Source organism: Pan troglodytes, chromosome 13 (genome assembly GCF_028858775.2).
Source record: "Pan troglodytes isolate AG18354 chromosome 13, NHGRI_mPanTro3-v2.0_pri, whole genome shotgun sequence".
Taxonomy (NCBI): Eukaryota; Metazoa; Chordata; class Mammalia; order Primates; family Hominidae; genus Pan; species Pan troglodytes.
Window position 1 is genome coordinate 45,786,480 of NC_072411.2, and position 27,490 is coordinate 45,813,969.

The 27,490-nt window shown below is 38.8% G+C and overlaps 1 protein-coding gene and 2 long non-coding RNA genes across 8 annotated transcripts in view; 1 reads left to right on the top strand and 2 right to left on the bottom strand.

The window, feature by feature from the left end:
* Positions 1 to 27,490, top strand: part of ARHGAP15 (Rho GTPase activating protein 15) — a 638,999-nt gene that overhangs the window by 605,713 nt on the left and 5,796 nt on the right. The gene's annotated exons all lie outside the window — the stretch shown is intronic.
* Positions 1 to 27,490, bottom strand: part of LOC104005193 (uncharacterized) — a 269,037-nt gene that overhangs the window by 106,005 nt on the left and 135,542 nt on the right. The gene's annotated exons all lie outside the window — the stretch shown is intronic.
* LOC129143409 (uncharacterized) overlaps positions 1,338 to 27,490 on the bottom strand; it is a 40,952-nt gene continuing 14,799 nt past the window's right edge. The window contains exon 3 of the long non-coding RNA XR_008546787.2: positions 1,338 to 26,818. This is a non-coding gene — a long non-coding RNA (uncharacterized LOC129143409). The remainder of the gene's footprint in view (positions 26,819 to 27,490) is intronic.

Sequence of the window (27,490 nt, forward strand, 5' to 3'; positions counted from 1 at the left end):
CAGCTTCATGTATAATTTACGTTGCTTTGTTTTAAACGTAATTTCTTTTTCTCTCCTAAATATTTATAAGCCATGGTTTCTGGATCAATCTATTTGATACCACTATTTACTATGTGAAAATCTATCTTAGGCTTCCATAGGTATCTAAGAAATGCTAAGTTTAGTGCAAGTGACAAAAGCCCAACTCAAACAGTTTAGACAAAAAAGAGAATTTGCTGGATCACATAACTGAAAATTCCACAATCAGACGTGACTTTGGGCGTGACTAGATTCAATTGCGAAAGGGTATTGCATAGAATTTGTTTCTTTCCATTTCTAAACTCTGCTTGCCTCTGGGTTAGCTTTGACTTAAAAATCTTTCTCCCTGGTAGCAAGATGGCAACACCAGAATTGTATCGTATCAGCTTAGCATACTCAGGGGTAAGTAAGCTTCTCTCTCACTGTGTGAAAAGAAAATTCTCAAAAAAGTATTCTTCTTGTCCTGGATTGAGCCGCTTGTTTATTATTTGTTCGTTCCTGATCCATTCTCTATGGCAGAGGACTGCATGGCTCTCATTAGTCAGGCTTGAGACACAGGCCCACTCAACCACACAGACTAGAAGTGAGGGAGAAGCAGTTTTCCCCAAAGATGGTCTTAGCAAGAAGAAGAAGAATGACTAGAAGTAAAAAAAAAAAATCCACTTATCTACAGTAGTAAAGTATAACTACAATATTTTTTGTCCAACAAAACTATCCTGTCTCTGCAACAATATTTCAATCAATAGACATAAATGAAGGCTAACTCACATTAAGGAGCACTGGTGCCTATAATTAGAAAAGGTTGCCTATCCCTCATTCTCATTTGCTACTACTAAATTGACAAGGCTTATGAAGAATATCAAAGTAATATCCATCCATCTGTGCATTTCTTCATCCATGTAACACTCATGAGCACATGTGATGAGACAGGCACTAAACTGGGCACTGGGACTACAAGAATAAATAAGCCAGGTCCTTAACCTATATGTGTCAGGCGCAGTGGCTCACGTCTGTAATCCTAGCACTTTGGGAGGCCGAGGTGGGTATCACCTGAGGTCAGGAGTGGATCACCTGAGGTCAGGAGTTCGAGACCAGCCTGACCAACATGGTGAAACCTTGTCTCTACTAAATACAAAAAATTAGCCGGGCATGGTGGTGCATGCTATAACCTCAGCTACTCAGGAGGCTGAGGCAGGAGATTCGTTTGAACCCAGGAGGTGGAGGTTGCAGTGAGCCCAGATTGTACCACTGCACTCCAGCCTGGGCAACAAGAGCGAAACTCTGTCAAAAAAAAAACAAAAAAACAAACAACACACCTATATGTGGAGACAGTAGAGTACAGTGATAGGAGATAAGGCTTTGGAATTAAATAGAGTAGGGTTCCAATCCCAGCTCTTTTACTTACACAAAGTGTAGAGTGTACAGTTATAGACAAAGTGTAGAATGTAGACAAATTTCTCATTTCTTCTAAGCTTCAGTTTTCATATCTACAAATTATTATAAGAATTAAGTGGGTAATATATATTAGGTGTCCAGCATAGAGCCAAGCACATAAGTTTTCAAAAATTAACAGTTACTACTCTGTAAATCAAATGAGATAATGCAAGCAAATTGCTTTACACAATGCCTGGCACACAGTAAGCCATCAGGAAATGATAGCTGGAAGCTATTGTCATATGAAATAGAATGAAGGACTAGATCTAAAAGAAAGCAACATTTCAAAACCCAACCAACATCTATCATGATAAATTTGGAAAAGGCCTTGAGAGTTCACCCAGATCTATCCCTACCCTCAGAGAAAACACTTTAGTAATTTTAGACATAATGGAATATTTTTCTCTCCAAAGAAAGTGTTTGCAAAGCAACTCTCTTCCTTTTGTGCTCATATTTCATCAGTTTACATAATATTTAATTAAATTACATAATTACAATAATAAGTACAACTGGCATAAACTTGTTTGGGACTCTCTCCTGGGACTTTCCTCTAGTGGGAACAGATGTGCGCAGTTGAGAGTCATTAACTAGCCGGGAACATTGAATATGTTGTGGGCATTGGTCAGTATGTTTTACGGAGGAGATAGAGAGCTGATTAAGTGGGAGTCAGCCAAGAGAGTTTCTACTGCATTGCAGCAGTCTCCTGCATTCTCTTCATTTACATGAATGCTCCTGGTTCTTAAAACTTTGTCTCACATTTGACCTATTTATGCATTTTCTAAACATCCTTCAGTAGCTGATATGCAGAAAGCTTTATTACTAGAATTGTAAACATACCTTATAGAATTGTTTTGTTATTCTATAGTCATAACCATGTATTGGGCAGAGAAAGCAATGTAAACAGAAAATGTAGAACATGAGGATGAATGCTGGGCACTGCCCTTTGTACATTTCTTCTGCCAGTCATAAACAATAGGTTTTAAATTCATTCCTAAGAAGAAAATGATAGAAACATGTCTCGCACATGAAAATGATACTATCAATTGAGTAGAACCAAAAAGATTCGAACATGCTTATTTAATGTCCTCTGGCTTTCTGACTGGCCAAATGCATGAACATAAGGAACCATTCTTCCCATCCCTAATGGTAATCTCATGAAAACTTTTGAAACCTATTTATTTTATTTATTTATTTATTTATTTATTTTTTGAGATGGAGTTTTCACTCTTGTTGCCCAGGCTGGAGTGCAATGGCACGATCTCGGCTCACTGCAACCTCCGCCTCCTGGGTTCAAGTGATTCTCCTGCCTCAGCCTTCTGAGTAGCTGGAATTACAGGCATGCACCACCACACCCGGCTAAATTTTTGTATTTTTAATAGAGCCGGGGTTTCACCATGTCGGTCAGGTTGGTCTCAAACTCCTGACCTCAGGTGATCTGCCCATCTCAGCCTCCCAAAGTTGAAACCTGTTCGCTTACTGCATTGCAATCCTCAGAATCAGAGCACCACAAACCTGAGAAGCATTGGCAGCATATATATATTTTTTAACTTGGGCTTTGGTGGGGGATTCATGATGCCATTTTCAGTTTTAAATAATATTCACTAGCAGATGAAATCTATTGAAGTTCTTATTTATAAGGTACTTCTGCTGAGACAAGCCTTAGAAACAGCTCAATCTGTGCCTCAGGAAGTTAAAATTTTTTTTTATCAGAGTAGCAAATAAGCTATCATATAGAACTCGTCAAATCCAGAAGGAATATGCCTTTCACTAGTAGTCTGTGGAGTCATTTAGCGTTCTTACCAATAAAGGCACATTTCAATCCTCAACTGTGGATTTGAACATTTGGATTTTTCCCAAGTAATCACTGGCCATCCCAGCAGATACCAATATTGTATAGGTTGGTTGACTGGTTAAAGCTGACTTGAGCCAGATCAATTCCTTTGACTTGAACAACTTCCGGGCCTCTCTTCGAACATCATGGAGACTAACTGATAATCATTATTTATGTGAGATAGGTTCTCTATAGTCACGATAATGTCAAGCATTTTTGGTGTTAATAACAATTTAAAGTTTAATAATTACTTTTGGTGAGAAGAAGATTTGTGAGCAAAAGCATCATTTTTACTTGTTTCTATTTCTTTTCTTAATCCATGAATTGACTGAGCTCTAAAATCCGCAAATCACATGCTTTGCTTTGTAAAGAACTTATATTCACCAGCAATTACACAGACTGATATGTCCTTAACGCCAGGTTAAATGTCCTTAACGCCAGGTTAAATGTCCTTAACGCCAACAAAAGGCACTCTGGTTGGTCCCATTCCTTGGTTCAAGCCTCCACCCATGATTCAAACAGCCATAACGAAAACATGGTCAGGTCTCCTCAATTGGGAGAAAAAGGAATATTCTGGTGAATGATCATGGATCATTTTGAATGAAGGTCACTGGACAGAGAGGCCGGAACCAGGTTATCAAAGGAATAATGTGTCCTATTATGGAGCTGAGATTTTACCTTATGGACAATAGAACCAGCTGCTGGTTTTTAAGCAGAGAAGACTGACCCAGTGATGAGGCTAAGAGAGCCCAACTGCATGCACACTCGATCTTGGAAGGCTCTGTGACCTGTGCTTAGGGGCAAACAGTGATCGCAGGTGAAGTATACTTGGGAGACCAGAAAAAGACAGCAGCCTTAGAAGAAGAAGATAGCAAAAACGACAAGAGGGAATCAAGCTCCCTAGCAATCCTGCTGGGGTTCAAAGCTAGATTCTGGTCCTCATGGGAAATGAAAAGTAAAACCAAGAATCAATATCACAAGCAGAAAGGCCGTTTGGGAAAACTGGCCACATACAGCTCAGTCCTGCTGCATCCTGGAATCACAATCCTGTGAGCTGGCAAGGTCCATAGGCTCTTATAAGAAACTTGAGTACAGCTGAAGCAGGCAAGAAATAGCGCCCAGAGTCCTTGGGAATTTTGCATCATCATTCCACTTAAAATTAAAATTTGCTCAAAGCTCCAACTCTTCTAAAATTAGAACCCCAGTATCTTTCAGGTTATCAGAAAGGGTTGATATTTTCTTGAGGTATTTCTGGTCTGATTTCCTGCTACCCTTGAACCCACAACTCACTCATGCCTTCCCATTGGCCAATGTTCTCTTATCTTGACAATTCCTTTTCATTGTTTTCCAAGGCTCACTCTAGGCCATAGCATTCAGCTGACTTTTACTGAAGATTGACAGAGGATAGAGAGATCACATCACACCCAGCCTAGCTGATAATTTAAAATGCAAACTATGTAAACTTAAATAATAGGTGCCCCTGTTACTAAAATGCACCTTGATCATTCTCCCCACACCCCCAACTAAGGAATTTTCATAGATTGTCATTTCCATTTGGTCTCCAACTTCCCACCATGTCATTCTGCCCCAACACTCTACTTTCATAATCTCTCTTTTTGCACACAGCTCTCATAAGTCCATTTTTGTGTTTTATGCAGAGAATTTGGTTCTCTTTTTTTCTGGCTGTGTTTGAGAGATTATGTTTCTACAACCAAAATGGTCCATCAAAATGTTTTGCTAAGCAAAACAGAAAAAAAAATGATTTTCTCCACTAGGAGGAATTTTGCTGTCAGATATTAAAATAGCATTTTCCCTCATATACATGAATCTACAAGATGAGCATAATTATATCTCTTATTAGCTTAGGCAAGGATTGATAGATCTAAACCAATCTGCAGAGAATCTACTGGGCTATATGTATATGTCCTGACCCTTGTGGCTACCACTGTCTGTCTGCATATTAGGAACAACAGATACATCAGAATCTACCTCTTGACTTTCTGTGACAGGTAGAAATGTAGTATCTCCAGCAAGGCAATTCCCTTGAGCCATTACACATGCAAAATATTTCCTCAATTGAAAAATGCTACTGGAAATTTTCACAGAGAACTCTAGGAAAGAAATTCCTGAAATTGCAGTGTAAAAACTCATAAAAGAGCTCTGCAATAAGAAGCAATATTCTCACCAGGCTGTTGATACTGTTTGAGAAATTTACATCAAAACAGTGTCAGCGGTGGTGCTAACAAGCGCAGTGTCAACGAGATCCGCCAGGTCTGTCAGTTGATGTAGTCCCAGGTACAGCAGGGGCAGTTTGCTGTCTTATTGCAGAATAAATGTGGGCCCCAAAACTGTCAGTAGCACAGAGCTATTTAGTGCCTTAAAAGACAATGAAATTCTCTCAGGAAATGAGAAACACAGGATCTACTCAGCTTCCAGTTTGAGGGCCATATTTATGTGTTTGAGCATGGATTTACACTGCCTTTTGTTTTGCAAATGCTAATACCATCCCATCCATTTTTTTCCAGAAATATTGAAGCTGTGGTTAATTGAAAAAAAAGAAAAAGAAAGGCGAGGATTTAGCAGCTATATTCAATGTACTGTATTGCTATAAAACTACTTCACATCCTGTCACTCATCTCCCTCCTCCATTCTTGTCCCACCCAAAATCACTGAACCAAACAATGACAAAAATATAAAAGGACCAAAGCAACTCACCCGCATTGCCCAGTAGTGGTCCCTTGGCAAACACGGTGAAAACATCACCTTGGCAGATGACAGACACTTGGGCCTTGGCTAGGGCATTAGTGAACAATGTTATTAAGGACTAATTAGATGGCTTTTGTTGAAATATTTCCAAAGAAATGAGCAAAATAAAGCTGACCTAAAGAAAATATTTTAAAACCTCCCACTGAGCATGCTCAGAGAAAGCATTTTGACTTCTTTTATTTTTAAAATGCTCAACCATTTTCTTCAAAAACTTGGCTTGATCTTCCTGATTCAGTGATAACTGAAGTCATGCCAACTTTGATGTTTTTAGCTTCAGCTGTTTTAGAGCTATATGTGATCCCCCCAAAAAGGTTGGAATGAATTTTTTTTCTGAGTGAAGAAGGAAGCATATGTTTTAACCCTCATGTGCCTTTTTTGAAAAGGATGAATTAACATCCTATAATATTTTATCTTTGAGCTTAAAATAAAAGAGTTTAGTTTGAAAGTCAAAGAGACATTTTTCAGAAATTGAAATGGAGACTTGGGCCTTCAAGAATTAAGACTATGAATTGTATCTGCTTTACCGAATACATTTGGAGACTTGCATGTCTGCTGCTATTGTTTTAAAATGGCAGCAGAGACCAGGCAGCCTGGAGACTTGAGCAAGATGGACCACACACAAACCAAATTTCAGGACATCAAAAGGACATAAAACTAATACACAGAAATGCCGGAGCATCTTGAATACATTTTTTTTCCAACCAGATATATGACATGAAGAAAGAGAAATAAAAATGAACTCAGAAAGCTTTAATCCACCTGATGATCTTATTTTCCCTTCTAAGTTATAGAAAAAGGAAGGGAAGAAAAAACAATAAGCAGCTAGAAACTGATTGGTACCAAATATAATTGATCCCATTAAAGAAGAAGCTACATAGAGGAGACAGTTATCAGTTATCAGGAAGACTTCTGAGAGCCAGGTCTATATTCTTTTTTATTATTGACCATGCCCATGATTTGTCAGATTTCCCCTGGGACCAACTGGTCTTTGGATCTCCTTAGGACACACCAGAGGCAATAAAAAAAGGAAATCACACTAATTATAGCAGATCTGATCACAAGCTAGGAAGGTAGACAACAATTCTAGTCATGCACAGAGCTATGTCAAATGACTCCATGGTTGGTGCAAACCTGAAATGAGAAGTGGCTTCTGACTTAGGGTGAGACATTTCCCACGTGACTGCAGATGGAAACACAGGATATCGGTGCTTCCAGATCAGACATAGGTCATTTTTGTGGAAGACCGTGCAATGCCAAGTCTAGAAGTCTAATAATATCAAGTTAAATTTCTTCAAGTCAGAACTCCTACTACATCCTGGTACGTACCCAAAACACTGGAAAACCAACAAAAGGAAAGAATCAGTAAAGAAATGACAAATGTCTCCCTCTTATGTCAGAAGAAATTTGGGCAGAAAAATTGAAACCAGAATGAAAGAAAGGTTTAAAAGGAAATTGAGTCTGTGTTTACAAAACTATTCCAATCTGAGGTGAACTGTCCAACTCAACCAGTTGCTTTGGAGAAACATGATTAAAGTGATGACTGAGGTGTTTTGCGTCCTAGCCTCAGTTTCCTTTATTCCCCTCACAGTCCAGTGACAGCCAATCAGAAAAGAACCTGGCCCGGAGGCTTGTCAGTGATAATAATTGAAAACATCTGTCCATGCAGCAAGTGTGGGAAGCCCATGCATCTCCCTGACAGAGCGAGTTCTCACACAGCAAAGCCATAACCACGACTGCTCATATGCTCCTTCACAGACTTTTCTCACTGCCAGCTATCTTTATTCTCCTGCCAGGAAAGCAAGGGGCCTGGGGCTCCAACCCAGGCTGGGGTTAAGTGAGCTGGGACCAGGGGAAGAAAGGGGACAGGCTGGCTCCCAGCTCTGGGTCTAGAGACAAGGGATATCTGATTGGGAACTAAAGAGAGCGGCGACTGAGGAAAAAGAATAGCAAACAGAGAAACCAAACAAACTGAAGAGGACAGATAGGCAGCGGGATAAGAAGCGTTCAGATTCTAAACTCAGGTGAGCCGGGTTTAAATCTTGGCACAGCATTTTCACTATGTCACTGGGCAACCTCCCTGAGCCTCAGGTTTTTCGTCTCTAAAATGGGAATAATAATAGTACCTGTCTCACAATGTTTTCATGAAAAATAAGATAATGCACTTCAGTAGAACAAGGCAAGGACTGAATACACATTAGCTCCTTTAGAAGGGGGCTTCCCAGACAGTCATTAAGGTGCAGAGGTAGAAGACCTCTACTGAGGGGCATGCTACTTCGGTCATGTGTAGGGAAGGCCCTACTGATGGTGTCCTATTGACTTGGACAGTCTCCATGTGGTTCCCGCAGATGTTCTTTCCCTGCCTGTGGCCTGTGTTAAGCTGCTTTATCAACCTGTGCCTCTTAGTTTCTTGCGATCTCTGTACTGACTCATGTGGCCTCTCTCTGCCATGAAAGCCATGTTCGGAGACAGCACTAGGTTGTACCTGGTCTGTCTTCCCTTGCTCCTCGTGTGCCAATGCCTCGTTCCCTGTTTCAGCAGTTTGCCAGATCTTTCAGCTTGGTATAAAACATATCAAGGGGATATCTGGTTAGAAGAATGCCAGCAAAACATTATTTCAGCCAACTGAGGAGAAACTTCCAGATTGTAGGTTAGAGAGTAATCAAAACACGGAAAGTTGGAGTAAGGGGAAGAAAGAAAATAAAGTCCTTAGTAGGAAGGTTTGGATGTTCTCTCTGCCTTCCAGAAGAAAAAAAAAAACATTATTAAGAATATAATGAACCAATAGATTTACGAAGGAAATATAAACAAAATGCCATAAAGGACAATATTTTAAAATATCAAATTATCCAGATCATTTCATTGTTTAAGATACCCTGTGTACATAAATTAATCACCTTTGGAAACTGCATTAACAGTCACATCACAATTGTATTTATAGCTAACTCACAGTTATTTGATGTATGATGTTCACTTGGAAGCTGGAAAGAATAAATCCAGCTTGCAAAGAAGCAGAACTTACTTTTAGGGTGGGGCTTAGGTCCTGAGAAAATCTAGCTCAACACATGGGTGGCAAGGAATAATACAAAAGGAGAGACTTGGGGAGGCCAACTTTGCATCATTAGTTAAGAACAGTTCTGCATTGTATATGTATCCAACATAAACACTTGGCTAAGGATGTTATTCTACTGACAGTGTTTGGTTTTCCTTATGGTCATCAGCTGGATGACTACCGCTACTTGGCTGAGAAGCACTTCATCCATAAAGAAAAGCACCATAAGTAATAATGAGTGCGAGTTTGTGTTAGTTGCAGAGCAAGAATTCAGATTCAACGAGGGATTGAATCAAACTGTTTAACCTAATTGAGCTTCTATAAATCAGGAGTGTTGTCATATTAGTAATCCCCCTAGATAAAGGCACTGCAAAGAGGCGCCGCACAAGAGTGCGAATGTATAAACACAAAATACAGGGAATCTACTGAAGCTCCTTTATTCAGCATCCTTGTACATCTCCCCTCTCTTTATAATCACTATTGCAATAAAATTATCACTTAACCACCAACATTAGTACATCTTTTTAATCATTGAGAGACTATTATAGTTTTCCTATGATTCTGTCTTCAATATCCACCTACAACCATGGAAAGGCCTGATCTTTTCATGACTATAAAATCAACAAAATATGGGGAGGGAGAAAATGTACATCCGTTGGGAACTGGGATTTAAAAATACTTACTATGAATACTGTAAAGTTATTGTTTTTAAAATGAAGCAGATCTATATGTGCTCACCTGAAGGGATCACCAAGACATATCCCATTTACATAGATTTCTCTAAAATCCGCTTCAAATATTTATCTTTGTAAATTACTTCTAATATATTCCTAAAGTCACTGTTTGTCTACTTTGATACCTCTATTCCTTTAAATTTTCCCTTCTTTCTATAGTCACTTAAGGGCAACGTGGCTCAAAACCCCCAGGAGCTTGCCTCTCAAGTTCGCAGATCCCTTCTCATCCAGGAATACCTTTTGTTGCTTCCATAGATGTATCTGGTTACCTTTTGAAATTACTTTTCTGCTGAATGGCACATTCCTGGCATACATGCCACCATTCCCCATTCCTGAACCCATGTTGACATAACTGAATGATCATATCACCCTTTTACACTGTGACTTCACCTTCAGGGTCCTTTCTCACAGAGCAGGCAGCCACCATCAGCCAGGTGAAGCAAATCTGTGTGCCATCCCTTCTGCCCAGAGCGGGTCTCTTTGTCCAATGCCACCATTCTTTTATAAGTGTAAGAAAACAAAAACTCAGACTATAGACACACCCTCATGCTTCCAAGAGATGGAGACTCATGTCTGTTTCCTTAAAAATCTTGTTTCTGCCTTTCTATTTCACTCATCACTTTGATAAATAAATGTAAAGATACATATAAACATCCTATAATATATAAATGTATATTTAAAATATTCATATATATGCAAGAGATTACTACAGACTTTTTACATTTTAGGGTTCACTTATTTTGCAATTGATTGCTGTGCTTGCAATGTGTTTCTGAGCTTGTCAACTTTCCTTGCAAAGTATTTCAAGTTACAGGAAGGAAAAGGTGTTTAAAATTGTTAATAGGATTTGCAGCACAAGGAAATTAGAAATTCTTCTGCCCAACTGTCTGATATTCAAAATGAGGAAACTGAGGCTGAGCAAGGCTAAGTGAGTGCCCAAAGTACTACAGGTAGTAAGAAGCGAAGCCAGGAGAGAAAATCAGGCTTTCTGTTTCCTTGTTCAAGTTGATCTTTCATTCCAGTAATTAAAACTGGTGTGCAGTAATGAGGCAAAAGCAGCTTCGTCAAATCAGCTTTTTTCTCCAACTTCCTATGGTATTGTGGGTCAGTTGGCCTCACGAATTTCCACACAATTCTATATGTCAGTGAAGTAGATTATTTAGACATTCTCTTCTGTATATATTATTTGGATTATGTAGAAATTACCCGTAAGAAACCAAGACTTTTCAACACGAACCTCATGACTTCCACATTCTATTTTTGATACCTTAACCTAAAGTAATTTCACACTCTCATAAAACCTTTGAAAATGGAGCATCCACAGATGATATTTTGCACTTACCAAATTCCTTTTTCAAAAAAAAACCCTCTAAATGTTACATTATATTGTTGTATTTGCAAATTATATCCTCCAGTCATCCTCTGTAATTTTTTTTCAAAGAAAGTAAAACACAGAAGATAGGAAGAACATAGGGAGAAATGACACAGAAAAAGCCTCAACATCTAACAAACATGAATGTCTGTTGACAGCGTTGTTCTGACTGCAGACAGAAAAATATTGGGGAGTACCTCACTTCTGTTCAGACAGTCCCTTTTGGGTGAGAAAAAGCTTAATCTGTCAGCCAAACATAAAACAAAAACTATTTGTAATAAGAAGTTACCGAATGCCCAAACTTTTTTACGACAAATGAAATAGGAGGAAAGCTGAAGGTAACATATCACCTAAATGCAAAGAGTTTGCAATCTAATTGAGAGAGTAAAACATATGTGAATGAAATAACTTAGTGATAAAAATAAAACATGTCAACAACAATGTAATACAATCTGAATGTTTAAATGCCAAGAAAGCAAATAAGCAAGTGATCAGAATATGATTCTAAAAGTCTTCCTAGTAGAGACATGCTTAAATATGTTTTTGAGTAGCATGATTGGCATAAATGTGGCAATAAAAATAGTAGTAATGTAAGTGCAAAACAACTCAAATGTGTGTGGCCGTAAGGATACGTGAGCAGGTAAATTGACCTCTAAGCCCTGAATGGATGCTATCTGCTTTATCATTTTTTAACTTTTTTTTTGTTAATAGATTTTTCAAACCAGATTTAGGTTTAAAAAACTAATCAGAATCACCACTGGGGCCTGTCAGGGGGTGGGGAGAAAGGGGAGGAAGAGCATTAGGACAAATACCTAATGCATGCAGGGCTTAAAACCTAGATGATGGGTTGATAGGTGCAGCAAACCACCATGGCACATGTATACCTATGTAACAAACCTGCACGCTCAGCACGTGTATTCATGTATCCCAGAACTTAAAAAAAAAAAAAAAAAAAAAAAAAAAGATCAGAGACTTCCCATATACCTCCTCTGCACCCACCACATACACACAATTTCTCCTATCATTAAAATCTTGTGTTGGTGTGGTATATTTGTTGTAACTTATGAGCCAATATTGAGACATTAATTAAAGTCCATAGTTTACATTAGGCTTCACTCTTTACACTGTACATTCTATGGATTTTGACCAATGTATAATGACATGTAACCACCATTATAGTGTCAGAGAATAGTTTTTTACTACCCTAAAAATCTCCTGTGTTCCACCTTTTCATTCCTCCCTCCCTCCCCAAAACCTCTGCAACCACTGTTCTTTTTCTGTCTCCAAAGTTTTGCCTTTTCCAGGACGTCAGGTGCTTGGAATCATACAGTATACAGCGTTTTTAGATTGGCCTCTTTCACCTGGCGATATGCATTTAAGATTCTTCTTGTTCTTTTATGGTTTGATAGCTTATTTCTTTTTATTGCTAAACTATATTCCGTTGTATGGATATACCACAGCTGTTTATCCATTCATTATCCATTCATTTATCAGAGGACATCTAGAATCTTTAACTTAAAAACAAAAATTTTAAAACTTAAGTTTTTAACCAACATATTTCTCAGGTAGAAAATATGGTTCTCAGAACACATATACTTTTTACCTTGAGACTTCCTTGTCTGAGGCAATACGTTGTGATTTTTTGCAACACAATACTAAACTATCATTTCTGTTCTTAAACTTGAATCAAAGTCCACTTCACCTTCTTGCTTCTGTTCTTAGGCAATGTGAGAGCAATTAATTTTAGAATATATAACAAAAAGATGAGAATTACACAATTAAGTTGTGAATTTTCAAATGAATGTGGTTACTATCAAACATCTACTAGAGGTCATGTCTTTCTTTTCTCTGCAACTACAACATTATGTTGTCTTCACAATGAATCAGAATATAATTCCAAATTTGAAATTATGCCTTTTTCTCTCTTCTTTGGTTACACTGTTAATTATGTCCAAAAAGCAATTCTATGACCTTTTCAAAAGTGACATCCTAAGCTGTTGTTGATTCTCTAAGTGGAAACAAATGTCACCTGGCCCACCTATGTCTTTGTTTTTGATGTCAAATAACATTGATAACTAAATCACTCTAATATATGGGGAAAGAAAAGCTGCCCTGCCATTTGAAGGGAATTTGCAATGAAATTTTACTTGGCCCCATGATTATGTATACCTACTGGTTTTAAGACAGCACACAGGAGGCTTTGCCAAGAAAATTTTAAAGTTCAAGCAGAAAAAATAATCACAATATCTTTCAGTCATTTGCTGCGTGTATTTGTTTCCTTAAGATGCACAGCTAAATGCTCTCTACACACAGATATCACTTGGTAGGCGGAGTATATCTTATTACTGGGTTATTTTCCAGTACATTTGGCATAGTTAAGGTAAAGTGTATTAACTTTCTCTCAAAATAAAGATGAAAACAGAGTTGTAGCGGCCGTGAATGCTTCAGCCATTGTCAGGAAGTTAAAAACTGACAGGAGGCCCAAATAATCAACTCAGCCTGCTGCATATACCATAGTTTTCCCCTGGGATATCTGGTCTAATCCAACAATGTATCTGACTGGCATGAATGTAGAATTACTTTCAATAAAGATTTTATTTCAAGCTTGGATGATTTCCCCCAAAACATCTTGTCACTAAGGCAAAGTATATCATAGAATATCTGATTTTTTTTTTCCCCTACAAGTCAGCTTTTGAGAGGGGGAAAAAAATACACATTACAACTCAAGTACTCAACTCAGGTCAATTCACTGTAAAAAATCACATTTTAACATATCTACACTGATTAAAGATTTGCTGTGTTAAAGAAGTCAGGGTGCTGTCAAAGAGAGCTTACCCTAAAGTCTGGAAATGTAAAAAATAAGTACCACACTTGCTCCACTCCAGTCTGCATTCTGCCTGCAGTGGCCTCCAATCGAAGGGCAGGCAGGACAGATGAGTCCACCAGCTAACACCCGGCTCCGAGAATATTTGTCTTTTTGCAAGTAAGGAACATTTAAAGGTCACATCTTCCAATAAGTATGAAATTGTTTCCAGGCTATATGAGAAATATGAATGGCCTGGTCATGATCACACGAAAATGATCTTCATTTCTCTATGCATCCTTCTCTCTCTCTTTATTCCATTCTCTTCCTTCATGATGCCACATTAAGTCAGCATGTTCAAGATAGGGGAACTGTAGGTAACAGTTCATTACTCTATTTTGAATTCCCTTAAACGTTTCATTTAGTACTTGCGTACATTATTTCAGCCTTGGTGTCACATTGTTTAATTTATGCTTGGTTCATATAATCTTAAAAATAGCTTGTGTTACCTACAGAGTTTCACCCCTTACTAAAAGCACACAAATCATATGATTTAGTGCTAATGGGATAGGAGTAATTATTTTAACATTTAATAATCATAACACATTATATTTATATGTTTTAAATTCAAAATCCCTTTTATCTCTATTATTATATTTTATGATTAACATACAATGTTACAATAAGTATGTACACGAAAGAGCACTCAGCATGGATAATAGTAGATAAAACTCTAGAGAGGCATGGAAAGGGCTAGAGTTGAGTCCCTGGTTCTTTGACTTTATTAGCACTGTGTAACCTTTGGACAGATCATTAACCAAGAAGTCCCTAACCCTGGCTGCACACCAGGCTCATCTGTGAAGCTTTTTAGAAACTCTGAGTCCCGGGTCTCAACCCTGAACTACCAAATCAGAATCTCTGTGCAATTCCTTTCCTTTATTAAAAGCCTGAGCCAGAGTGGAAAACCAGTGAGTTCTAATCTCCCTTTCCGTGTTTATAAAACAATTGACAGAAAGAAATGTAATCACATATAATAAAAATTAATGTTTCTGGCTGGGCGTGGTGGCTCACACCTATGATCCCAGCACTTTGGAAGGCCTAGGTAGGCAGATCACCTGAGGTCAGGAGTTCGAGACCAGCCTGGCCAACATGGTGAAACCCCATCTCTATTAAAAATTCAAAGAATTAGTGGGGCATGATGGCGCATGCCTATAATCCCAGCCACTCAGGAGGCTAAGGCAGGAGAACTGCTTGAACCAGGGAGGCAGAGGTTGCAGTGAGCCAGGACAGTGCCATTGCACTCCAGCACAGGCAGCAAGAACGTAAATCAGTCTCAAGAAAAAAAAAATGTTTCTCTAGCTTGCAAAGGGTTTTCACATACATTTTTAAATTTAATCTTCAAAACAACCTATGAGATCAGTTTTGCCATTAACTTCACTTTCTAAATGAAGAATCTGAGGCTCAGAGAAATGGTAGGGCCCATCTAAGATCACAGTCAGTACCTATAGAACTAGCACTTAAGATTTTGAGCTTCCAGATCAAGAGCAATGGTTCTTTCCCTCCAGGTAGAAGAGACTCACATGCAGAGCTTTTAAAATGTACCCAGGCCTAACTGCAAGCCATTTGCAACAGATTTTATGTGGATGGGTCCCAGAGGTTAATATGGTTTTGAATGTTCCACAGATGATATTAATATGCAGTCTGAATAGAGAATTTCTGCCCTAGAATGATCAGAACAAGTTTGGAAAATATAAAGTACTATACAGATATAGCGTGATGATTTTATCTCAGTTTTGCTGATAATTAAGCATGAATTCAAAGGGGGAGGGAAATGATGCGTGAACACAAGGCTGTTCAGATCTAGGCTCCACATTAGATGTCAGGTCTTCCCTTTCATGAACCAGCTCTATTTCTATTGGAACTTCTCTGACTCCCCAGAGCTCATGGTTGCTGTCACAGGTTAGATTTAACATGGCGCCAGTTACCTATTAACACCAACAGAAGTAAAGATGGAGCAGCATGGGGTAGAAAGAGAAGTCAAACTATGACATTGGGCTGGACAAAGCCTGGCTACCCACAGAAGGTCTGGGGCATCCAGGGCCCATCACAGTTGTCTCCGGGAGGATGAAGATGGCTTGGCCTTGATACACTCACTGTGATCAGTCATTGGCCGTGGGCTGTCTCCAAGAGTCCCCTGGGGTGAGGTGGCTCTCTTCAGCTGAGGCAAACCCTGCAGGGGCTGACAGCTGAAGCTGCCTGCGGACTTGACACTTGGAAACTGGGCAACAAGTCTTTCCTCAAAGAGAGACCTGGGTAGCACATCAAGGGTCCAGCACAGTCCACCCTTTGTGGTGCTCGGAGTGTGTTCTTCATGTTCATTTGAGAAGCAGCTCCCCCAGGACTCTCAGGGAGAGAGGAGATCTTTGAAGGGGAAGCTTTAGAAGGATGAACTACAAGCTCTGCAGCTACAGCTGGACCTGAGCCCAGCTCATTGTCTCCATCCTCCACTCTCTATTCGAGACTCCCCTCATCCTCAACAATGGCCTCTGCTGGTCGTGGTGGCTGCCCTAATGTAATGTCCCAGACCCTCATCCATGGGAGATCCAAGCTCCTGTATACCATGTCTTCTCAGACAAGAATTTCTGCCCTGTTAATGCCCCATCACAACTGGGCAACAGAGAACTTGGAAGCCCTATGTGGATCATCTGGGTGCCACTCTGTCCCCCTGGTGTAACAGCAACCTTGCCTCCGCCCTTTGATCACAGTTAATTATACCTGCCTAGATGGTGACTCTTTGCCTTGACTGCTGGTGCCTGGACCCAAGAAGCTTCACGTGGCAAGAAAGCAACAGTAGCTTAGAAGACAGTGATTTGATATATCATTCAAATACAATGATATACAGAGAATAGCATCCTTCCTGACTGCCCATTTATTTTGTTCCAGAGGATGCTATGTTCTAGCGACCATCTCATAATTCTGTGAGTCGGGCCCCTTTGGCTGCCCCTCAGCCCTGCCACTTGTTATTAAAATTGCATCTACCTGGCTTCTAGTAATTAAGCCCCACCAGCTGGCCTCTATTACCAGTGTCTCAGCATCCCCATTACAATCAGTGAGCCTAGTTCTGTAATGGACTCTCCTATAGTCAACCCTCATTTACAGAGTAAAGGCCCCTATAATCACATACAACTTTTCTGTAGAATATCAACGATGCTTAGCAACAGCTCTTCAATTCATTGACCTTGGAGTTACTATCCACAACCTCCCACTATTATTTCTAAATGCCTCATACTTTACACCAGCTAGTCTCCTCCACAGATCTAATGTCCTAATTCACCACCAGGGTGAGTTTTCACAATTGGGCTGCCACCTTGTGCCAGGACCTGCCTGCATTCCACCTGCCACCATCGATGGACTCCTCATTGCCAGTCAGACTGCGAGTGACCCAGCTCCAAATCTCCATCTTATTGCTGGCTTTCTGGGACCACTCATAGAGCTAATAATCATGGGTTCAGTTCTCCAGAAGGAGCCCCTGAAACAGAGTTTGGCATCCAGGGCATTGTTAAAGGTTAACCCCTGTGGAAGGAAGGAGGTGGCAACAGGATTGGGCAGAGGAATAAGCTGAACTGAAGTGCAGACCCAAGAAAGCTTCAGCCAGACCCACAGGAAGCTCTGGGGCACATAGAGCCTGTCAAAGTCGTCCCACAGTGGGCAGAAATAGTCCAGGCTTTATACTGACTGACTGAGTAGGGGCCAGAGCAGTGGCTCACACCTGTAATCCCAGCACTTCAGGAGGCTGAGGCAGGAAGATCACCTGAGGCCAGGAGTTCGAGACCAGCCTGGGAAACATAGTGAGACCCCATCTCTACAAAACAAAAAAATTTTTTTTAATTAGCCGGGCATGGTGGCACACACCTGTAGTCCTAGCTACTCAGCAGGTCGAGGCGGGAAGATCGCTTGACCCAAGGAGTTAGAGGTTACAATGAGCTATGATTGTGCCACTGCACTCTAGCCTGGGCGACAGAATAAGCTCGTCTCTTAAATACATACATAACATAAAATATATGTTGACAGATCAGTCAGTGTCCTTGAGCAAGGAGGCTTATTGCAATTGAGGCAAACCGTGAAGAAGATAGCTGGCAGCCATCAGCTATCCCTGCAGCTATGCAGGTAGTCCTTCCTTGAAAGGAGATCTAAGTGGCCCATCTCTGAAAGCAAAGCAGCCACCATAATTATCAAATTGACAAATGTACGAATGGCCCCTTAGCAGACTAAGAGCCTTCTGTTATAAAGCTTAATATAATGCTTGATAGTGGTCCCTAAAAGATGAGGCATTTCATGTAGAAATTCTTAGAACAGGTGATCACAGTTCTACGTACCGGACGATAGAATCATGAGTTAGCCCAGCATCCGTATTTACAGGGACATATGCAGAAACTGGCACAATCCATTCCTTCAACGTAGTACAGATGATAAATTTATATGTGTAAATGCAAAATAAATTATTTTCTATCTTTGAGCAAAGTATTACATACATTTTGAAAGGGTTTATATTTCTGCAGATGCATCGAGCATTTTACCAAAAATAAAATTATATGGTCAAATTTTAGATGGCCAAAAAAATGGCATCATTATCTTTAGCTTCAATCCAACCATAGTATAAAACAGATAAAAATTACTCTCTATTCTAAATTCCTCTCACCAGTTTTGTTCAAATTAGGTACATGTTTGGAAACTCATTGTCAGATAATATATGGGAAGGAAAGACACACTGAACAATTACAGGCCCTTAAGTTCTCAAACAGTTGCGCTTTTTATTTTTGCCTTCATCTTCTTGTCCTCTCATACATTACACCAACTAGTCTCCTCCACAGATCTAATGTCCTAATCCACCATCAGGGTGAAATTTAGGTGTGCAGGAAATGTAATTATTGTGGCAACATTAAAATTAATTTATTTTTCAGGCCCTATTCTTCTAAATGACTTGAATTTGGTTAGTTAAGACTGTCTTCCAGATTTTTTCTGGTGATGTTGTTAGTTCTGGAGGGCTAGATAAAGCCGAAGCATTTGGTGGAAGGGCAGAAAGGATATCCATTAATACAGCGTTTCAACAAATACTTGTTGAGTACTTAATACCATGAGCGAAATACTAATCTTAGTCTATGGATACAGCACTAAGCAAAAACAGATAAAGTCCTTGTGCTTACGGCATTTATATTCTGCTGGAGAAAGATAATAAAGCAGATTAGCAGCAGAGAAAGTGTCTAGCTTTTCCCACCTCTGCAGGCTGGTCTTCATTCCCTTTTCATTTGCAGTCATCATCCCCAACTTCCAATCCCAGGTCTGGATCTCAGTCACTCTTCACAGAGTACTCTGTGAGCTATCTTTGGCCACCCTGCCTAGATATACAAAGCAGCAATTTCTACTTAACTGCTCCTGATATACTAGGTGTAGGCAGCTCTGGAATCCTGCCATACTACTAGGTCTTCCCCAAAGAGAAGAATACAGATCTGTCTGATTCTCAGGATCCTCAAGCCTTCTAACAGCCTGCACTCCCAGGGAACGGGATTAGCAAGAACCAGGGCCTGGGCCACTTACATGGGACCTCATCAAAGTCCCACCTTTCCTAGACCCTCCCTCCCCAAGTCCAGAAAAATCTTTCTCTAGCCTGGCAGCAAAGCAGCCTGGCTCTTTATCTACCTTCCAATCTACTGATCATGCCATCCATATTTTGGCTGCAGCTCTGAGGCCTTTGGCACTTAGGCTTTTGAAACTCAAAAACACAGTCCTTTGCAACTCAACTGCCTTGCCTTGCAAAAATTAAAAGCACTTCTGCTTTTCTGCATCACCCCTGAACTGAGGGCACAGTGTTGCTGACTGAACCTTGGGGAAAGACCCAATGTACAAGGAAGGGTAGAAAAGAAGGCTCAGTCACTATCTACTATCTCATCTTATCTCCAGATGATACTTTGACTTTCCCAGAATGCTCACTCTTTCATCATTAATCCGGCAGCCCAAACCACACTTCAAAGATTGTTCAACCTTCCATCCAATACAGGAATCTCAAACATCCTGCCTGAATACTTCTCTTGATGGGGAACTCATAGCCTTTTTTTGGTATAAAATATTTAATATCTTTAATAGGTGCTCCCAATGCTTTGCCAGCATATATGGGGGGGGGGGGGGGAGAGATCTACACCAAATATCAATAGTGGTAATATCTAAGTAGTAGAATTATGAGGGATTCTTATTGTATCTTTGTCTGCATTTTCTAAATTTTCTGTAGTATATGTAAATGCATTACTGTTTTGAAGCAGTCTTTTCTATTTTTACAACATTAATTCTTCATACAAAGGTAAAATCCATCTCTGGGCCAATTCCAGTAACTGGATTACAAGAGGAAAGTTTATTCTTTCTTTCACATCATGGCTTTTTGCATTGAGTCATCATGACTTCCCTAAATATTCTTTCCCCCCCACTAACCAAACACCTTCAGTTCCTGCGCTCTTCCGTTTAGAAGCCACTCTCTGGGCACATTCACCTTGGTGCTCACTAGTTTTACTGTGTCCCTCTTAAAGTCACTGCAGAAAGTGTCTAAAACTGGCCAGGTGTGGTGGCTCACACCTGTAATCCCAGCACTTTGGAGGGCCAGGCAGATTACCTGAGGTAGGGAGTTTGAGATCAGCCTGACCAACGTGGTGAAACCCTGTCTAAAAATACAAAAATTAGCTGGGTGTGGTAGCGGGTGCCTATAATCCCAGCTACTTGGGAGGCTGAGGCAGGAGAATTACTTGAAACCGGGAGGCGGAGGTTGCAGCGAGCTGAGATCTTGCCACTGCACTCCAGCCTGGGTAACAGAGTGAGACTCCATCTCAAAAAAAAAACTCTAAAACTTATTTTTCCTCAGAAAGTAAGATTAAGCGCATACAAATTGAATGATGATACCCAAATTGCAACTGATTCTCCTTTGACTATTTTTCAGTCATTTAAACAAGGAGACAATTTTCAAGGAAACTGCTAAAGATTTTATGTAGGTGCCCTTAATGAAAAGTAAAGTGGCTCTTCTCTTCACCTATATAAAAAGGAAAAACAAAAGAGAAGTTGAGGAATACTTTGCATACTGAAAATATTCCTTTTATGTTTATCTAACGTCACAAGGCAAATATTTAAGTACTATATACTCCACTAATAACTTATAATTAGGTGCATTATTCTGCTTGGCTTAATTAATGCTGATCCATGCACAACACTCAAAGTTCTGTCTAAAATATTACTAGCACATACTAGTTTTTAAATAGCTATATTGGACAAATTCAGGTAGAAAATAATGACAGTCTTATAATTTTTTTATTTCTTAAAGTACTCCCAACATAATATATTTGCTAGCCTTTCTCCCCTAAATGCAGAGCGATGCCTTCCCAGGATGTTGATATTATCAGTGGTTATTGGTGTATCAGCAGAGCTCAGGGAATAAAAATTAAGAATTCTTTTACTGCTGAGACAGTTAAATGCAAATGGCTAAAACCATTTTAAAAGCATGAGGAAAAACACCTAAAAAAAAAAGATAACTGAAATAATCATTGTGCTAATAGGGCATTTCCATTTACAATGAGATATGAATGCTTTCAGAAGTTTTTAAATCTGTGTGAATATGGAAAAAAGGTAATACATGTTAATTTGGTTTTTCTTCCATCTGAACACCCTTCTTATCTGTGCAGATATATCCTTGGATGTGAATTAGGTGATTAAAAAATCAAAATATGTCACCCAAGACTTCTTGTTGACTCTGACTCACTTTTTTCCCAAGTCTTCCTCAGGTCTCAGGCCTCTCCATTAAGAAGTCTCTTGATGTCAAACTCAGAATTCTTGGATCTTAGCTACTTGCAGAAAATACATTTATATCACAGAGTAATAAAGATCTGCATCTTAATCTAGGCTCTGCCACTTACTGCCTGTGTGGCTTGGATCAAATTTTCAGTCTTTCTCAGGGTCATTTTGTTCATCTGAAAAAGTTCACCTGAAAATTTTCTCTTACGTCTAAACAAAAGAAAAAAAAATGGGAAGAGAAATATCCCAATATACAGTAAAGTTACAGTGATTTAAACAGCAGAGTACTGAATCAAAATACACACAGAGGCCGGGCACAGTGGCTCACGCCTGTAATCCCGGCACTGTGGGAGGCTAAGATGGGCAGATCACTTTAGATCAGGAGTTTGAGACCAGCCTGGCCAATATAGGGAAACCCCGTCGCTACTAAAAATACAAAAAATTAGCCAGGCATGGTAACGCGTGACTGTAATCCCAGCTACTTGGGAGGCTGAGGCATGAGAGTCGCTTCAACTTGGCAGGTGGAGATTTCATTGAGCCGAGACAATGCGACTACATTCCAGCCTGGGTGACAGAGTGAGGCTCTGTCTCAAAAAGAAAATATATGTATATATACACATACATACATACATACATACATACATAGAGATTATCAGCACAGTACCGTATACCAGGGTGTGTGGCTGACTGCAGGCAATCTGCACAAAAAAGGCAGTACCACAAATCAATGGAGAGTGGTGGTTTATTCAACAAATGTCATAGGGAAAATCAGCTGGTTTCCAGAAAAAAAGTAAATTCAGAGTACCATCAAATTTCACACAACAAAAATATTTACAATGAATTAGATGATATGCTTTTAAAATCTAAAATCATTTTTAAAAACAAGACTTTGATAATAGTTATCTGATCTCTTTAAATGGTTGGATTTTATAGTAATAAAAACAAAGATAAAATCCAAAAGAAATAGTACTAGATATCACTACATAAGAACTTAAGTAAATAAAATTAAGAAACACAAGAATTGGGAGAATGTATGTGCCACAAAAGTAATGAAAAGTTACTCTTAAGACATAAAGAAACTTAGAAATCTACATATGCAAGGATTTTACTGTAGCATTGTCTGTAATAGCAAAGAATTAGAAGAAGCAACCTAAAAACCAACCAGCAGAGAAATGGTTAGATAAATTAAGGTATTTCCATACTATGAAATATAACAACTTTTTTAAAAGAATGAGGTATTTTTATATGTACTGACTCGGAAACATGCCCGTGATATATAGTTAAGGGGGGAAAAGCAAATTATAGCACATTATGTATTTTTTATTTCATCTTTTCTAAAAAGGAAAAAAATTATTTATATATAATTGTGTGTGTGTATATATATAAATATATATAAAACAGGTAGATGGATAGATGAGTAGAAAAACATCCAGAAGGAACACCCATCTGTTAATTATAGTTATGAAGAAATTTGACTAGGAAACAGGGGAGGTTTTTACTTTTTACTTTTCAATACTTCTGATTAGTACTTTTTTTTTCCCAAAAGACCATGTATTAGTTTTGCTGTACAAAATAAAATGGGTTAAACAAACAAACATAAAAGTATACACTCTAAATAGGAAAGAGGGCAGGAGATATTCACAGGAGAGGAAACACACATGACTGCTTGTTTGCTTTATTAACTTCTTCCCCATTTCCTAAATTCAAAGAATCCTAAGTTCAAAGAATGACAGACTATTTTTCATGTATGGCAGTTATTTTTAAAAAGAATAATACCAAATTATAATACTGCTAACAGGACTAATAGGCCCTCCCACATGTTATGTTTTAAGGAAAAAAGAGCCATAACTTGATAATCTGGTGCTGGTTCTCAAGATGTGGTTCCCAACCAGACCAGCAGTACTGTTACCACTTGGGAACTTGACAGGAATGCTGTTTATCAAGCCTCTCCCCAGACTTGCTGAATCAGAAATCTGGAGGTGGAGCCCAGCAACCTGCCTTTTAATACCTTCCAAATTATCTTCATGAAGGGTAAAGTTTGAGAACCACGGATCGAATTGTTACATTTCTATTATTTTACACTAAGGCAGGGGTCTTCATCTGCAGCATTATTGCCATTTGGGGCTAGATAATTCTTTGTCATCAGAGCTGCCTGTGCATTACAAAATGTTTAGCAGGATCCTTTGCCTCTACCCATTAGACACTAGTAGCAATTTCCCACCCCACCTGCTCATGACAATCAAAACTGTCTCCAGATATTGCCAAATCTCTCATAGGTGGAGGGGTGGGGCTTGGGACAGGGTACAATATTGCTCCTAAATGGGAAACCACTGCCTAAAAAAATACTCCAAAATGTGGAGGAAGAGTACATGGGAAGGTTTTATTTCTTTATCTCACTTATACCACGAAAGCATAGGGCACAATTCATTCTCTTCCATATAAGGTAATGATGAAGTGATATATATTCCATATATAAGTCATAGGAATTATTCCTGTTAGAAGTGAAAAATGCCAGATACAGAATTATATAAAGTGCATTTTCTCAAAGTTGTATGTAGATACATTATACAAACATTTCTATCATTTCTAAATGCTAACAGTGTCATTCTCCTGCTCGAACCCAAAGAAATGATTTCCATCACCCTTAGAAATAAGTCCCAGATTTTTACCATGACCCCTAAGTCCCTCCGCAGCATTTCCTACCTCTTTCCCTTTGCTCCCTGGCCTCCAGCCAGACTGTGCTCTGCATTCCTCACCACCAGGGTATTGTACCTACCATTCCCCGCCCAGAACACTTTTTCCCCTGATATGTGCACCTCGACAGGACTCTGCTCAAATCTCCCTTCCTTAGAGAGGGCTTCCCTGAGCACTCCGTCTAATACACGTAGCACTTCTTACCACTCTCTGCTCATTAGTATTACCTGGGGGCTATTCAAAAATGAAGGCAGCCTGGCCTTGCCCAATATTCAATAAAAGAGAATCTCTGGGAATGGATTCCAGGCCATCAGGGTTTTTTTAAAGTTCCCTAGGGTCAGTGGAAGAACCATTACTTCTCTTTTTCTTAGCTTTTCTTGAAGCATTTCAGGGCCTGAAGTCACATTGTATATTGCTTAGTGTATGGTTTGTTGTCTGTTTTCCCCACTAGATTGTAAGCTTCATCTGAGCAGGGATTTTGTCTGTTTTACTCATTGCACTATCCCTAATATCCAGAATAGTGTCAAACACATAGTAAGTACGCAATAGATTTTTATGAACTAATAAATGGTTACATCGAGTTCCCAGTGTTTATTATACTCTTCTAAACTTTTCAAATTTTCTCTAATAGAATGCGTTTATCATCGAAAAAAGAAATTAAAGCTGATTTTAAAATCTGCCTTTAAAATTTGTGATATATTTGAAGCACAGTGATTAGCACATAGAAGGTATTAATAGTAACAAACAGTAACTACTGTAAATGTTTCTTTTTGGTATTATCTACTATGTCAGGGTTTTGGTTCTGATATTCCATTTTATCTGTGGTTGTTATCACCTTACAGAACATATATTCCAATAAGAAATAAATTATAAATTGAAGCCTGTGGGCCATTCATTTTTTTACTTTTTAGTTCTCACATCTTATTAAATATTCTAAATATTGCTTTAGAGATACTTTAGAATATCACTGTAATGCCCAATCAATAAAAATATGAAACAAGTGAATAATTGAAAATGTTTCAATCTTCTGCATTGAAATTCCTGCAGAGGTTCAATAAATGCAAATAATCTGGCCATGTTAGCTATCAAAATTCAACTGCCATATAACGCTCCTTTGCTATAATGTACTTAAAAATTATATACACCTAACTTTAAAGCTAATTTTTTGCTTTTATTCAAAAGCAAAAATGTCAGAATATAGCAATAATCCCTATTTAGGATGTTAGTTGTTTTGGAAAATAAGAATGACATGATGTTTAGATATAAAATTGAAGACTTTTCAATTTGTTTAAGCTAATGGATATGTAAACTGGCATATAAAAAATGGCTGAATTATCTTTGAGTGACCACCTCGAAACACACTAATGTTAAATGCAAAAACACCTGTGAATGCTCCCCTGCTTTTCCAGTACTTGAGAATGTTTCTGGCATACAACTATAACTTTAAAGAAGAAGGTGGAATTTCTGCTAAGTCCTCAATCTTATAAAAAGGCCAGTGTAGATAGCAGTACAGTTTGTGCAAATTGAGGGTAGGCAAGCATATGGTTAGCATAGATCCCCCCCAAAATAGTTATAGCACATAGGAAACATAAGTTGAGCATATTGAAAATTTATTCTATTTTTAACAGCCTCTCTTTAGTTAAGTGGTCAAAGTCACAATTAACATTTCACATGCAGTGGCTGAGCTATATTTTGCAAGCCAGGTGTGACCTGATGGCAGGAATACATTTACCACCACACTCTCCTTACTCCGTAAAACTATCCTAAAGTTATGTGTGTTGGAAAATCATGGCATTCCACAGATAGAGAGGGGAACATTTCTAATACACCTTCATAACTGGAGAGTTGTCCTCCAGGCAATTATGTGACTTTCAACACACTTTGCAAGTCACTATAGTAACAGCAAAGCACAAACTTAAAAGAAAGTTCACATCCATAAATCTGTTTGGAGCTGAACTATTATTAAAGGCTTTGGTCTTCTTAATTCAGCATTAATTTTTAGTTGTATATTAAAGTTTTCTTTCAGTTCGAGTCATTTGGCTGTGATTTTATGTGACTAAGAAATTTCTTTGAATTAGCAATTCAGCTCATTTTGGGAAAAACTTACCCAGCATAAGGCTTTTTTGAGAGGATTTCTTTTCCGGGGGTCCAACATCTGTAGCACTGGATTATAAATTGTTTCTAAAATAAACTTAAGTTGATGGATCATTGCTCTTCCCATTTGGGCCTGACAAAAGGTAGCACTCACATTTCCTTTTTTTAATGCTGTAAACTGTGTATCACTTTTCAGCTCCTGTTAGAAAAATGAATTCTTACTCATTCTAAGATTTTATAAACTTGAATTTTACTTAGTGGTATAAGAAATGCTTTTACTAGGAATACATACAAAGTGCTATTTCATGAACAAATTCATAAAATCATATTTTTGTCAGGCTATTTAAAACTAAGCAGTATAAATAAATAGCCTTTTTCAAGAATTGCAGTTTGGGGCCTTTTTTTCTGTTAGTTAAGCATTCAGAGGCACTAAACTTTGAGCTCTTCATGTTGCTTAGAATCAGGTATCTTTGCTATGATTTCTTGGGAGTAAATTAATGATGAGTCAACATACATCAAGAGGAATTCCCAAATATTGACATAAGGTCTAAATATTTTTGGGCCTCCTTGCCCACTATCATGCTAATGTCTCAACCATGTGTTTTCCTTACCTTTCTCATTCAGATTAGTTCTTTTGCCTTTTGGCCTTTGTTTTGTCATAAAAGGGGAGTTTCTTTCATTTCTTTGCTAAAAACAGGTTAAATGGTAGCTCAAACTTTACAACACAGTCAAGGAATTTAAGGGCCTAATGAAACCTAAGCCCTACCAGAGGGGTGGAACTAGCCGGAATGACCAGAATCTGACTTCTGAGTTAGCTGCTACAGAGCTGTGAAGCCAGGGTGGCATAGGAGGATAAAATTCCTAACATTTT